The sequence below is a fragment of the Schistocerca piceifrons genome, chromosome 1 (assembly GCF_021461385.2).
Source record: "Schistocerca piceifrons isolate TAMUIC-IGC-003096 chromosome 1, iqSchPice1.1, whole genome shotgun sequence".
NCBI lineage: Eukaryota > Metazoa > Arthropoda > Insecta > Orthoptera > Acrididae > Schistocerca > Schistocerca piceifrons.
In genome coordinates this window covers 1,218,931,767-1,218,947,580 of record NC_060138.1, presented here as the reverse complement: position 1 = coordinate 1,218,947,580, position 15,814 = coordinate 1,218,931,767, and the positions used below count along the sequence as shown (strand labels likewise).

At 40.7% G+C, this 15,814-nt stretch overlaps 1 protein-coding gene across 1 annotated transcript in view; it reads left to right on the top strand.

Annotated features, from left to right (window-relative positions):
• The first annotated feature begins 13,317 nt into the window (after nt 1-13,317).
• LOC124802771 (heparan-alpha-glucosaminide N-acetyltransferase-like) overlaps nt 13,318-15,814 on the top strand; it is a 314,616-nt gene continuing 312,119 nt past the window's right edge. Inside the window, exon 1 of the mRNA XM_047263768.1 lies at nt 13,318-13,356. The gene's annotated coding sequence lies outside the window, so the exon portion shown is untranslated. The remainder of the gene's footprint in view (nt 13,357-15,814) is intronic.

Here is a 15,814-nt window from a genome sequence, read left to right as displayed (position 1 = left end):
ACTTTCCCCCGACGTTTGCAGATGGTAATTTCTGTATAGGCTCGAATTACTCTAATTTACCATCGTGGTAATTATGCAATACTCACATTGGATAAAATACTATGCTGCGTGAGTCATTTTGGACGAGTGCTTTAAACCATGGGTGTCCAACCTTTTAACTCACCTGGGCAACATTGGAAATAGGACTGTTGCTGAAATATCGATACATTGATGTATAAATATTTTTTCAAAAATTATCGATATACATAGGCTATTTCTTACCTCGATATATCGATGTAACTATATTTCTTTCACAATTTTCGGTAAATATTTGTTCTTTTAAAATCGTAATGGGACACAATTTCACTTTCGTTTTGTGAAGGAGCCTTACTACTTTTTGAGCTTTCATCACGTCCAATCTTTCTCTTAATAAGGTTTCCGAAGTGAAGCAACAGCACTCCAGTTGCGTTAAAAAATAATTTTAACGCAACTAGAGTGCTATTTCTTCACATCGACACCCTTCAAAAACAGTTGCTAAATAAAAATGACGAACAAAAATCTAAATGACAGGACTGGCCCTTGCGGTGGGCGGAGACGTGTGAAGGGAAATGCTGACGTAATCGGCTCTCGGCGCTCCGAACAGAAGCTGCAACGTTTAGCTTCACCAAGCAGTTTTGACACTACGGCTGCTGGGTCGCTGGCGTTTCCACAAGTTAAAAAACAGGTAAGTGGACATACAGTGTTCCGAACAAATCCGATGTGTGACGAAACCGAACGATGGACCCACTTCTATTGTGCCACTTACCTGCAGTTTTACAGGGCATGCAGCTTTACTGTATGGTTAAATGATGATTGCGTCCTCTTGGGTAAAATATTCCGGAGGCAAAATAGTCCCCCATTCGGATCTCTGGGCGGGGACTACTCAGGAGGACGTCGTTATCAGGAGAAAGAAAACTGGCGTTCTACGGATCGGAGCGTGGAATGTCAGATCGCTTAGTCGGGCAGGTAGGTTAGAAAATTTAAAAAGGGAAATGGATAGGTTAAAGTTAGATATAGTGGGAATTCGTGAAGTTCGGTTTGTAGGAGGAACAAGACTTCTGGTCATGTGAATACAGGTTTAGGAATACATAATGAAAGAATGGTAATGTTGGAATAGGTTTAATAATGAATAAAAAATAGGAGCACGGATAAGCTACTACGAACAGCATAGTGAGAGTATTATTGTAGCCAAGATAGACATAAAGCCCATGCCTGCCACAGTACTACAAGTTTATTTGCCAAATAGTTCCGCAGATCATGAAGAGATTGAAGAAATGTATGATGCGATAAAAGGCATTATTCAGATAGTTAAGGGAGACGAAAATTTAACAGTCATGCAGGACTGGAATTCGATAGGAGGAAAAGAAAGAGAAGGAAAAGTAGTATGTGAATATCGACTGGGGGTAGGGAATGAAAGAGGAAGCTGCCTGGTAGAATTTTAACAGAGCATAGCTTACTCATAGCTAATACATGGTTTAACAATCATGAAAGGAGATTGTATACGTGGAAGAAACCTGGAGACACTGGAAGGTTTCAGATAGACTATGTAATGGTAAGACACAGATTTAGGAACGAGGATTTAAATTGTAAGACATTTTCAGGGCCAGATGTGGTCTCTGACCACAATTTATTGATCATGAACTGAATAAACTGCAAAAAGGTAGGAAAAGTGAAAGAACCAGAAGTTGTAGAGCGTTTCAGAGAGAGCGTTAGGGAACGACTGACAAGCACAGAGGAAAGAAATACAATAGAAGAAGAATGGGTAGCTTTGAGAAATGAAATAGTGAAGGCAGCACAGGATCAAGTAGGTAAAAGACAAGGGCTAGTAGAAATCCTTGGGTAACAGAAGAGAGATTGAATTTAATTGATGAAAGGAGAAAATATAAAAATGCAGTAAATGAAGCAGTCGAAAAGGAGTACAAATGTCGCAAAAATGAGATCGACAGGAAGTGAAAAATGGCTAAGCAGGGATGGCTAGAGGACAAATGTAAAGATGTAGAGGCATATATCACTAGGGGTAAGATGGACGCTGCCTACAGGAAAATTAAAGAGACCTTTGGAGAAAAGAGAACCACCTGTATGAATATCAAGAGGTGAGATGGAAAACCAGTCCTAAGCAAAGAGGGAAAGCGGAAAGGTGGAAGGAGTATGTAGAGTCTATACAAGGGCGACGTACTTCAGGGAAATAAAGGGTTATTCTAAATGAAGGACCCATTTTCAATACTTCGTATTTACTCGAATACAAATCAAAAATGAACAAGCTTTATACAAATGAATAGAGGAAGTTTCAAAGTTTTTTTCACAATGTTTGATATCAGTGTAATAAATTTAATAATTTTTAATAATTTGTCATTGGGTTTGAGAGCCTGCACAAGTTGTAATCGGTAGGGCAAACGCCGTCTCAGTACTTTTCATACAGCTGCTAATAAGAGCATACGGAATATCAGACTAGCTGTGTGATTAAATTGATAAGCTTCTAGCAAACAGAACATAACATTTCCTTCTCCAAGGAGAGAAGTGTGCAGACGTAAAAGTAACGTCGAGCGTAACCCAAGAGTGTTTTATAGGACCACCACTTTTCACAGTCTTGGAATTTGGACGTTAATACTTCTTTGCAAAGTTGACCAATGATTCTGCTGCAGTGTACATGCACAAACTCTTAGTCTGAGATATTATTATCGCGGGTGGTAGCGAGCGAATAGTTGTTGGGATGACTCGTAAGTCGTCGAACGCAGCCTGCGGTGGAGTGAAACTGAGCGACGTGAGGTTGCAGCCTGCCGTTATCGTGCTTACAAGGGAACCTCCCCATCGCACCCCCCTCAGATTTTGTTATAAGTTGACACAGTGGATAGGCCTTGAAAAACTGGACTCAGATCAATCGAGAAAACAGGAAGAAGTTGTGTGGAACTACGAAAAAAATAAGGAAAATATACGAACTGAGTAGTCCATGCGCAACATAAGCAACATTAAGGATACTGTGAGCTCAGGAGCGCCGTGGTCCCTTGGTTAGCGTGAGCAGCTCCGGTAAGACAACTCTACAAATAGTTACATGCCACATAATGGCACCAGACCAATAACTCTACCTAAAGTCAAGAACTTAGAAGTGTTTGAATCAACAACCCATAAAAGTAACAAAAATGCAGACAAAACTGAAAAAAATGAAATATTTATGCTCCTCTGACTTACAAACCAGTGCAACAGTGTAAATCAACCTGCAAGCGTACAACATATAACGAAACAGACAACTGCAACAAAATTACATATCAGAAAAGAAAAGAAAAAGACTCGATAACTAACAGAAATAGATACTGAAAGTACCTTCGAATCTCATCACTGTATTTGTTATTTTGTATATAAAAGTTTATTACGTTAAAAAAAAGAAAAAAAGAATGAGAGGTCCTTGGTTCAAGTCTCCCATCGAGTGAAAATTTTACTTTCCTTATTCTCGCAAAGTTATGATCCGTCCGTTTGTTCATTGACGTCTCTGTTCACTGTAATAAGTTTAGTGGCTGTGTTTTGCCACCGCACCGCAAAACCGTGCGTTAAGTAGACGAAAGGACGTGCCTCTCCAATGGGCACCGAAAATATTTGCTCGCAAGGTCATAGGTCAACCGATTCCTCCACAGGACAACACGTCTGATATATTCTATACGACACTGGTGACGGCATGTGCGTCACATGACAGGAATATGTTGTCGACCCACCTAACTTGTACACTTGGTGAATGGGTAAAAAGATTCTTCTACCTTGCCGATTTAGGTTTTCTTGTGGATGTGATAATCACTCCCAAAAAAGTGATGAAAACATAAGAGTTTGTCACATGAACTGCAACAAATGAATGCAACAGTTTCACAGTCGCACAGTTTTCCCTGTGCTCTGTCAAAACATATGTTTTTAACGTTTTCAAATTTTTCCGTGTGTAGACCGTCAAATCCTGCATGTGTCCAAGCAAATCTGAACATGTCCTGGAATTTTGGAGAGCGAAGTTGACTATGTGTGAGTGCCTAAACTCTGAAAATAAAAAGTTTTTCACCCGAGGGAGGCTTGAACATGACCTTTCGTTTTGCAGCTGCTCACGCTGACCACGGGACTACAGCGCTTCGCAGTTCACAGTGTCCTTGATGTTGCCTATCTTGCGCATGGACTACTCAGTTTGTATATTTTGCTTTTTTTTCATAGTCCCACACAACTTCTTCCTGTTTTCTCGATTGATCTGTGTTCAGTTTTTCAAGGCCTATCCACTGTGCCAACTTGTAATTAAATCTGAGGGGGGTGCGATGGGGAGGTTCCCTTGTTAGTAGCGCCGGAGGAGACTTCGCTATTAATTGAGGATTTTTCGGTAATTTGCCTTTTAGTTGCACGTATTTGTTGCTTGCTGCACACTGGAGGGATTTTGTCATATTTGTGAATGCATAAATTGAGAGTAATATTCGTATCTTTGCTGTGGCCAGAGACATGTTCGTTGAGTATAGACATGGTGGAGTAATTAAAGTTTGCCGGCCGGATTGGCCGTGCGGTTCTAGGCGCTACGTTCTGGAGCCGAGCGACCGCTACGGTCGCAGGTTCGAATCCTGCCTCGAGCAAGGATGTGTGTGATGTCCTTAGGTTAGTTAGGTTTAATTAGTTCTGAGTTCTAGGGGACTGATGACCTCAGAAGTTAAGTCGCATAGTGCTCAGAGCCATTTGAACCATAATTAAAGTTTGTGTCAAGTTTGTTAGTATTTAAATAATCTATTTTGCGGATATAGTAAATTAAAGTCTTTATTGGTTTCTTTCATTTTTTACACCGTTTAAGACCAATTGACCAAACCCCTCCCGATCATTCAATCTGTCTCTATAAAAAATATGGCAGTAGTTTTTGCAATTATTATGACCATGCATTGCAATCTGCATGGATAGCAATATTCCTTTTGAAATATTTTTAGCATTATGCAGTTGCAGCGGTAAGACGAGGTAAGTTGTCCCCTGAGTACAGGAGCATTGCAGAACTGTTGTTACGTGTTGCCGGCCGAAGTGGCCGTGCGGTTAAAGGCGCTGCAGTCTGGAACCGCAAGACCGCTACGGTCGCAGGTTCGAATCCTGCCTTGGGCATGGATGTTTGTGATGTCCTTAGGTTAGTTAGGTTTAACTAGTTCTAAGTTCTAGGGGACTAATGACCTCAGCAGTTGAGTCCCATAGTGCTCAGAGCCATTTGAACCATTTTTTGTTACGTGTTGTTGAAGAATATTTTAAAAGTCGCAGTCAGATACTTGAGAACTGATTTATGTATGATTTGTAGGAAGAGTAATTAACTTCTGTTTCTTTTTGTTCTCAGTCATAATTCTATTATTGTCAAGGATGCAACGACGCATATTTCAATAGATCTTTCGGCAGAACAAACAATAATTACAAATATAAACGAGTTTAAGAAATAATTGCGGAACGCTTTCAGTGTACATAAAGATCCATTAGGATTCACTGAAGCTTTTCGTGGATGGTGCTGTTATGTACAGAGACGTCGAACGCTAGAAAACTGTACCGATACACAGTAAGTTGCGGGTAATTTATGCTTGGTTCAAGCTTTGGCAATTGATCCTCAACATTGACAAATGAAACGCACTGCGCAGAAACAGAAAGAAAGATCAGTTATTGTGTGATAAAACAGTCATGAGAAGCAGTCAACCCATAAAATATCTGCGAATATCCGTACGGTAGTATTAAAAGTGGAACGACCGTACGAAACTAATGTCGAGTAAGGCAGATGCCAGACTAAGATGCACTGGAACAATCCTCAGGAAATGTGGCCCACTCACATAAGGAAGTAACTCACAAAACTCTTCTTTCGACCAATACTTGTATATTCCTCAGCAGTCTAAGATCCGTACCAGGTAGGATTAATAGAGGAAACAGAGAAGATCGAAGAAAAAACAGTGCATTTCATCATGCGTTCATGTAGTAAGTGCGAAAGGCCGCGGAGATGCTCGCCCAACTCCTGTTTAGCAGGCGCTGTAAGAGAGGCGTTGTGCATCACAGACTGCCTTACTGTTGAAATTCCGTGGTAGTGCAGTCTTGGAAGAGTCAACCAGTACATTGCTTTCCGCTACACATATCTCAAGAACAGATCATAAAGTTAAAATGAGAAACATTCAAACACACGCGGGGGCTTACCAGCGATAGTTCTTCCCGTGAACCATGCGTGGCTGGAACAGAAAAGGAGAAAGTGACAGCTGTGCATAAATTGTTATGACCTGACGAAACTGCAGTCGTCCAGTATAACTGTGGGCTCTTTGACCAGCTCTGGGAGATGGTGGAGTGGAACTAGAACATATACATTATTAGTTCACTTTTTTTCAATAATGATAAAAATATTTACTCAACTTTAAACAATCCATTGCCATAAGAATGTGGCGACTATTGAATATTATAGCACCGCTTGATGCACATATTTGCGAAACACTTATCTTGAATTACAAGGTTCACATAGTTCAAAATGACAGTTCAATCTAAGAAAAGAATAACACACTTGTCCCAACTAGACGATGTTGTTTGCTTGATCGCAGGTCACAAACTGAGCGCGCCATCCTCTGCTCGGCTATACATCGGCCTCTGTGCGGCGCGCGGGGGGGGTGGGGGGGGGGGGGGGGGGGGGGGGGGGGGGGGGGGGGGTGAGGCTTCGCCAACGCCCACTATTCGTCGTTGCGGAACCCACTGGGACATCGTTAACTCCAATGGTATCGATGCGAGACACCGACTTTATTACGGCAACGCGGTCTTTGGTCGATACCACACGAAGTACTCTCCGCCACATACTTGCGGTGCATACAAATACATGTAGATTTCTTTAAAGTCAGTACCGCCATTAGACTATTTTTTATGTGCAGTGTTACATTTACACGATCATGATTTCGGCTTTAAAGAGTCATTATCAAGTACGTGTTTTAATGTTACACAGTGCCTAAGATGGCATACTGTCTAATAGTGTAATTTAAATACGACAGTATGCCATCTTAGGCACTGTATAACATTAAAACACTTGATAATGGCACTTTAAAGCCGAAATCATGGTCTTGTAAATATAGCACTGCAAATAAAAACAGTCTAATGGAGGTACTGACTTTAAAGAAATATATTATGACTGTGGCCCGACATTATGAAAAAATTATTAGATGTAGATTTATATAGTCAACATAGCGGCTCCATCACACTACCCTAAAAAGCAGTGGATCTCATACACTACTAGATAAGAAAGTTTACTAAACCCAGATGTTGAACTGTGTATCGAAAAGACAGGTTAATGGGAAAAGTAGGGGCTGCACTTATCTGCTTAAACTTTGCCCATAATTCCTCTACGTCCATTTTTACTGGAATTAAGTGATGTCAGTTCACTAAGTGAGACGCTAACAACTGTTTATCTACTCTATCCTAGCCTTCTTGACTGATTTATTAACTTTCGTAACCATAGTTGCTATAATGACATCATAATTGCTAATCCCCGTTTCTATACTGACGTTGTCGTTAAGGTCCGGCCTGCCTGTAGCTACAAGATCTAAGATATTTCCATTCCGCAGGCTGCCGAGTTAGCTACTCAAGACAGTTTTCATTAAACGTGTCAAAAGTATATCGCATGATTATCTGTCTGTACCCTCCGCAATGAATCCATAGACATCCCAAGTGGTAAGTTTCTATGGGACCAAACTGCTGAGGTATTAAGTCCATAGGCTTACACACTACTTAATCTAATTTAAACTAACTTATGTTAAGGGCAACATATACACCAACGCCCGCGGGAGGACACGAAACCCAGACGGGGGGAGCCGCGCGAACATAGACATCCCAGTCTACACTCGATAGTTTTAAACTCGCCTCCAACTAGCATTGCATTGTCTGGGTATTTCCGCGCTACTGACCGTAGACTTAATTTTAATGACTGTAGAACTGTCAGAGCGGCGTCGGGTGGCCGCGAAAAACAGCCAACAATTAACTTGCTTTCATCTACACCGGTTATACGTGACCAGATAACTTCACTCTCACACTCAACTTCGACCTCAATAGAGACAATTTTTTTGTTAACTGCAATGAATACTCCCCTGTGTCTTCCCGATATACGTTCCACCACTAGCTAAATATCTCAAAGCTTTCCACTTCGGGTTTCAGTCAGGTCTCTGTCCCAAGAACAATTTGAACGTGAGAACTTTCCTGAAGGGCAGTAAATTCTGGAACTCGAACAGAGTAACCTCCTCCTTGACAACCAGCATAGATTTCGAAAACACCGATCACATGAAACACAGCTCGCACTTTTATCACTTGAAAAACAGAAAGCCGTAGTTTAGGACAGTAAGATGGAGGCAATATTTCATGATTTCTGAAAACATTTTACTCACTACCACCGCACGTTTATTATCGAAAGTACGATCATACGCGGCATCAAGTGGAATTTGTAACTGGACTGAAGATTTCTTGGTATGGAGGAAAAATCTTGGATGGAAAATCTTCGACGCATGTACCGTAGAAGTAACTTCAGGTGTGCCCCAGTGAAGTTTATTGCGTCGCTTGTTGTTCATGTTCTTTATAACTGAAGTTGCAGACCGTAGCAATAGTAAAGTCTGACTTTTCAGAGATGATGCGATTATCCAAGTACTGCCTGATAAAGCTGTATAAATATCCAGTCAGATCTTGATAACATTTCAAAATGATGCAAATATCGGTAACATGCTTTAAATGTCCAGATATGTGTAATTGTGTAGACATAAAAACGAAAAAATTTAGTATGCTATGACTACAATATCAGCTAGTCACACTGGAATAATCCAAATTATACATCCAAATCTACAATTATATTCCGTAAGTCACTTTACGGTGTGTGGCGGTGGGTACTTTGTGTACCGTACCATTGTCACTTCTCACTTTTCCAATTCCAGTCGCGAATGGTCCGCAGGAAGAACATTGCTTGTTGTTTGTCTCCATGTGACCTCAATTGTAATTTTACCTTCATTGTCTTTTCGCGAGGTATACGTAGCAGAAAGCAATATATTACTCGACTCGGCTAGAAGCGTACGCCCTCGAAAGTCTACCAGTAAACCACGTCGCGATCGCCTCTGGATTGAAGATTTCTTGGTATGGGGGACGCAGCGGGTTGCCTTGGATGGAAAATCCGAATCACCGGAGTTGGCTGGGTATGTCCGTGATGCTTGTGCGCTTACGAAATGGACATGTAACGAAACGCAGTGCTCTTCTTTGGATCTTCTCTGTTTCGCCTATTAATCCTATCTGGTATCGATCCCAGACTAACGAGCATCATTCAACTATTGATCGAACGAGTATTTTGTAAGCTACCTACTTCGTGGGTAGACTACATTTCCTGAGGATGCTTCCAATGAATCTCAGTCCGGCACCTGCCTTACGGGCGACTAGTGTTAGGAAGTTGTTCCACTTCAAATCGCTCCGTACGCATCCTCCCAGATATTTTACGGGTGTATCTGTACCCAATGATCTTTCAGCAATTGTGCAAGCATACAAGAATGGCTCTTTTTGACTATCTACGCGCAGTGTGTTAAATTTGTTTATGTTGAAAGTCAACTGCCAGTCCCTGCACCAAAAGCCGATCCTCTGCAGATCTTTCTGCTTTTCGGTATAATTTTCTAGCATGGCAGTTCCTCTGTATACAGCAATATCATGTTAGAAACACCTCAAGTAACTTCAGACGTTAACCACTACGTCATTTAAATGTATTGCGAAAAGTAACTGGGTGAAATAAAACGATCGCAATGGCACATTGATGTGTAAAGCACCAGTCAGTCTTCGGTTGATTGTTAGTGTAAGAGGGTAATGCAGTAAATAATTCCGACGTGGGTGGCTGTAGGATCCTGACAAGCTGCAATAAATGAGTATTCGTATTGACGACTGTAACAACAGCAAAAACAACAGCAACTTTAAATGGGAGCAACTTTACATAGGATTTACCTGCAAGTTTTCTGTAGCGACTCACAATTTCTTTTATTTCCACTATGCGTTACGAAAGTTTAATCGCCCATCATCAGGAGGATTTATGTCACTTAATATGACTTGTATATGTTGTTGTCCGACTTTAGCAACTAAATGGCGCAACTACTTACTTTGGTGTATACGTAATGTACGATATGTGATATTGTATGTAACGTAATTGACAAAAAACAGCTTGTTATCATTCGAGACCGTGTCGCAGGTTACCTACAAGTAGTACACACAACACCCCGTCTTATTAGTAGACATAAGTCTATGTGGCGATGGAAGTTTAAATTTCCGAAACGAGTAGTGGAAATACGTAAATTGTGACTAGTATAAAGTTGCTTCTCCCTTACTACCAAAATCTTCGTAGATGTACAGAAAGTAAATATTCGCCGTTGAACTAATCGTATGGTCAACATTTATATAATTTCACAAGGCCAGAAACATTATACTAGCAGATAAATGTTACTTATCTTGCTTTGGCTGTCGCGTTGTCTAGGGTGGCGGTTCCAGTCTATGCTTTCCAATTAGTAAGTCCAAGTTTTTTTTCAGTAAAAGCCGCTGGAATATTGTTGCTTTCGACATAATTAGTATTTATTAATAAATTCTTGATACTTTCTACAACATCACTTGTTAAATAAATGCATTGTGCAACATTTCAACACAGTACAAAGACTTGATAATTACAACGACCAATCTCGACAACAGCTGTAACTATTTGGCGCCTAAAATTTCTATAGTATTCCGTATATAGCTTCCAGATCTAGAACACAATGTAGTTCAAATGAATTTTATTATGACTGTCTTCACTGAAATTATTTTTCAGGTATAATTTACACAATGTTTTCTGGAAATAACTATTTATACAGTATAAAGATTTATACGCTTGATAATTAATTATGAAGCTTGCAAATTTTGTATAAATGTCGACTGAATTACTGATAATAAAATAAGAAAAATTAAAAATAAAATCAGAAAGTTTGTTTGCATGAAAACTGAAGCATAATAATACTAGTTTCACTGTACAGAGGTTTTTGACACATTGAAGTTAACAATTGTAACTAATAATTTTCATATCTCAAGATCGGTGTGCCGGCCGGGGTGGCCGAGTAGTTCTAGGCGCTACAGTCTGGAACCACGCGATCGCTACGGCCGCAGGTTCGAATCCTGCCTCGGGCATGGATGTGTGTGATGTCCTTAGGTTAATTAGGTTTAAGTAGTTCTACGTTCTAGGGGACTGATGACCTCAGAAGTTAAGTCCCATAGTGCTCAGAGCCATTTGAACCATTTTGAACCAAGTTCGGTGTTGCTAAATGGATCGATGTTGTTGTTGTTGTTGTGGTCTTCAGTCCAGAGACTGGTTTCATGCAGCTCTCCATGCTACTCTATCCTAAGAACGCCTCTTCATCTCCGAGTAACTACTGCAACTTACATCCTTCTGAATCTGCTTACTGCATTCATCTCTTGGTCTCCCTCTACGATTTCTACCCTCCACGCTTCCCTCCAATACTAAATTGGTGATCCCTTGATGATTCAGAACGTGTCCTACCAACCGATCCCTTCTTCTAATCAAGTTGTGCTACAAATTCCTCTTCTCCGCAGTTTTATTCAGTACCTCCTCATTAGTTATGTGATCTAGCCATCTAACCTTCAGCAGTCGTCTGTAGCTTCTATTCTCTTCTTGTCTAAACTGTTTAGCGTCCATGTTTGACTTCCATACGTGGCACATTCCATAAAAAAATTTCAGAAAAAACTTCCTGGAGCTTAAATCTATACTCTACGTTACCAAATTTCTCTTCTTCAGAAACACTTTTCTTACCATCGCCAGTCTACATTTTATATCCTCTCTGCTTCGACCATCATCTGTTATTTTGCTGTCCAAATTGCAAAACTCATCAACTACTTTAAGTATCTCATTGCCTAATCTAATTTCCTCAGCATCACTTGATTTAATCCGATTACATTCCATTATCCTCATTTTGCCTTTGTTTATGTTCATCTTATATCCTCCTTTCAAGGCACTGCACATTTCGTTCTACTGCTATTCCAAGTCCTTTGCTGTCTGTGACAGAATTACAATGTCATCGGCAAACCTCAAAGTTTTAATTTCTTCTCCCTAGACTTTATTTCCTACTTCAAATTTTTGTTTTGTTTCTTTTACTGCTTGCTCAGTATAGGGATTGAATATCGTCGGGGAGAGGCTAAAACCCTGTCTCTCTTCCCTTCTCAACCACTGCTCCCCTTTCCTGGCCCTCGACTCTTATAACTGCCACCTGGTTCACATACAAGTTGTAAATAGCCTTTCACTCCCTGTATTTTACGTCTGCAACCTTTACAATTTGAAAGAGATGGGTCTATATGAAAAACAAAATTATGTAATCAGAAAAATAGTGTTTTGGTCGTCAGATGTATGGGAACTTATCTTTAGATGTGGAATATATAATTTAACTTTAAAATTTAACTCAAGTCAGGCAGAAATTTACACAGGATCAAACATTTCAATTGAAGCACGAAAGGTGATTCATTACTCTGGTGATCGCAAAAACTTGTTGTAATTGATAACAGCCGCGCGGGATTAGCCGAGCGGTCTAAGGTGCTGCAGTCATGGACTGTGCAGCTGGTCCCAGCGGAGGTTCGAGTGCTCCCTCGGGCATGGGTGTGTGTGTTTGTTCTTAGGATAATTTAGGTTAAGTAGTGTGTAAGTTTAGGGACTGATGACGTTAGCAGTTAATTCCCTTAAGATTTCACACAGATTTGAACATTTTTTTGAATTGATAACAACAAAAATAAGTGTTTGCAGAATGAGTTTGTCACTCTGCAGCGGAGTGTACGCTGATATGGAACTTCCTGGCAGATTGAAACTGTGTGCCGGACCGAGACTCGAACTCGGGGAAAGGCAAAGGTCCCGAGTTCGAGTCTCGGTCCGGCACACAGTTTTAATCTGCCAGTAAGTTTCAACAATAAGTGTACTTTGTAGTATGAGCATTACGTGTGAGAAATCGTTGTGGATGTTTCAATTATCGAAGCGGCAAGACTTCAAAGCGGAGTACGTGCGAGGCGAAGTATTGTGAAGTGGCACTCGAGATAAAGGGGTGATTCCACAGGTGAAAACAACTAGCGAATGAGTGTAAGGCACAATGCGAAGTACGGGAGTAGATATTCCGACTAAAATAAGGAGGGTGAAGAAGGACGGCGATGTGACCCGAAAGTGGCGGGCATTGGACATTCCTCCGCGGAGCGCCGTAGTCGGGGAGAGGCCGTATGCAGAGAGAGGTAGGAGTCCCCGCTACCTGCCGGGGAGAGCTCGGCCGCCGCAACAACAGTTCAGTCTGACGGCGGAGCTCGCCTCGCGTGCACCGTGGGCTGCCGATCCAGGTACTGTGCTCTGCTACCGTTACGTGCTCCTGACGATGAGACCGTGTGTTGGAAACGTGTACTTCCTTTTAATTGTGTGTAGAAAGGGGACTGGACCGTTCCCATGTTCCATACGCCTTTTCCATCTTTTTCTGCCTAAAGCGTTGTTGTCTAGCTACAATCGTACCCTGCGAACAACCGCGAAGTGCACGGCAAAGGGTGCTTCCCACTGTACCCCCTATCAAAGTTTGTTCTCGTTCCATTCACGTATGGAGCGTGGGAAGAATGACTGCTTAACTTCTGTAATTAGTCTAATATTGTCTTCTCGGACCCTGTCCATTCGATGTCGATATTAATCCTGCTTATGTTATCCCACCATACACTTCTGGTCTTCTTTCCTAGTTAACGATCTTGCCGTCGTGGAGGACCACATTCATATAGAATTTTTTGAAAGAAATTTCCGCCATTTGGCAGTTAATTGTTCACTTATTTTTCACAGTCACGTTTTCGGCTTTGTAGCTATTCTCAAGTGCACGTTGAAATGTCAAAATGTCTGACCTGCCCGTGACATGTCATCGTCGAAGAAACATATTTCTGGTCTTTTAGACCAGTTGTCGTATTACAGGGCACGAGTACATATCGAAGATACATAATATGGGCTGACATTGTACATAATGAGAAACCATTAACATACAATATGGCGTATTTAACAGCCAATAATCCTGTAATACGACACTGGTCTCTACGACCAGAAATATGTTTTTTCGATGATGACATTTCGCAGACGGTTCAGACATATTTTAACATTTCAGCATGCACTTGAGAATTGCTACAAAGCCGAAATCATAACTGTGTAAAATTAATGAACAATTAATAGCCAAATGGCGGGAATTTCTTTAAAAAATTATTTCCTAGTGTTTCACTTGTTTTTCTAGAGAATACTGTATCAGGTAGACTGGCGTCCGACCTTTTCATTTATCTAATTACGAATAATTTCATCCGATTGGTTTAGGGTTATCAGGCCGTCTTATATAATTACCCAGATACCCTAAGAGAATTAACAATACAATATGTGGCGTACCTTATTGATAGTAATAATAGTAATAATGATAAGTTGTAGTTATAAATGTAGTAAGGAAGATTAGGGTTTAACAATCCGTCGACGACGAAATAACTAGACACGGAGCACAAACACAGAATGGGAAAGGGACCATTCCGACATTTGCTTTAACCCATTTACATAAACTTCAAAAAACCTAAATCAGAATGGAGGGAGGAAGATTTGAACCGTCGTTCTCCAGAATGCGAGTCCAGTGCCTTACCGCTGTTTTAGCCGCCATTTTCGGTGTTTTAGTGTATGTGTTGCATCACAGTAATGTTATTCTTGTTAACATTCAGTTTAGTGACGTTCCTGTCAAATGGAAGAAGCAACGACGTACTAACAGAAATGTTTGGCGGCAGTACAGAAGAAATCGAACGTGGAGAAGAAGTGGGTAACCGAGATAAAAAATAGATTAAGGTTACCAGATAAGATGGAAGAAAGAACACAGAAATAGATAACTTATTACGAAAGATAAAAACTATTTCTTCCATTTTATTATAATTTTTTATATTCACTGATCTGTATTTATTTTTTTCCACTGATTGCAATCTATTTCGAAGTACAATAGGCTCCTTGCTCGTGATCCCTTCTCTAGCATTGTGACGACGCTACGGTGTTTGCACAACTTTGATAAACCTCTCTTGAAGGATAGTTCGACCACAGACAAGTGTTACTTAGTTAGATTTTTTTCTTAATTTTCATCAGGTATTCTGTCTTCTCCTGATTACCAAGTAGTCCTGTCTTCTCGGAAATGTAACAGTAATCGGTGTAGGTGCCTGTCGTAATGTTTAGGCGCTGCAGATGTATTCTTTTGAGATCAGTTTTTAAATTGTCTATCAGTTTCATCCGAGATGAGGTTAAATAACACGTGTGAGAAAGCCAACGTGTTTCTCAGTCTGGTAGACGCTTTAAAATTTTCAATTTCTCCCATTGGTGAATTTATTCAACAGAAAGCTTCTTCCGTACGCTTGTTAATTAATCTGATTAATTTTAAATCTGCAACTCTTTTAGTATGTTTAGCAGTGTTTGTCGATGTACGCTGTGATAGGTTCGTTTTGATGTCTACGGACAGTGTGTGAACGTCTGTAATACACTCCACTTTTTAGCATACGCAGACAGAGCTCGTAACTGGGACGCTGCTAACATTACTTATTCATTTGTGTATAGAGGAAACTAATGAAGCGTGTGTTGCATAACTTCGGTAAAGCTTTCCGCTCAGTGCCGCGCGGAATACTTTGCGCACACAGGAGAAGCTAGACTGGGTGCATCATCAGGAAGCTTGTCATAGAGATGAGAGCGAGACATTCCCTCGACTCTGAACTGCGGTGTTAGTTTGCTAATTCTGTGCAGGCTGTTGTTCATCCCTTCACATGTGCT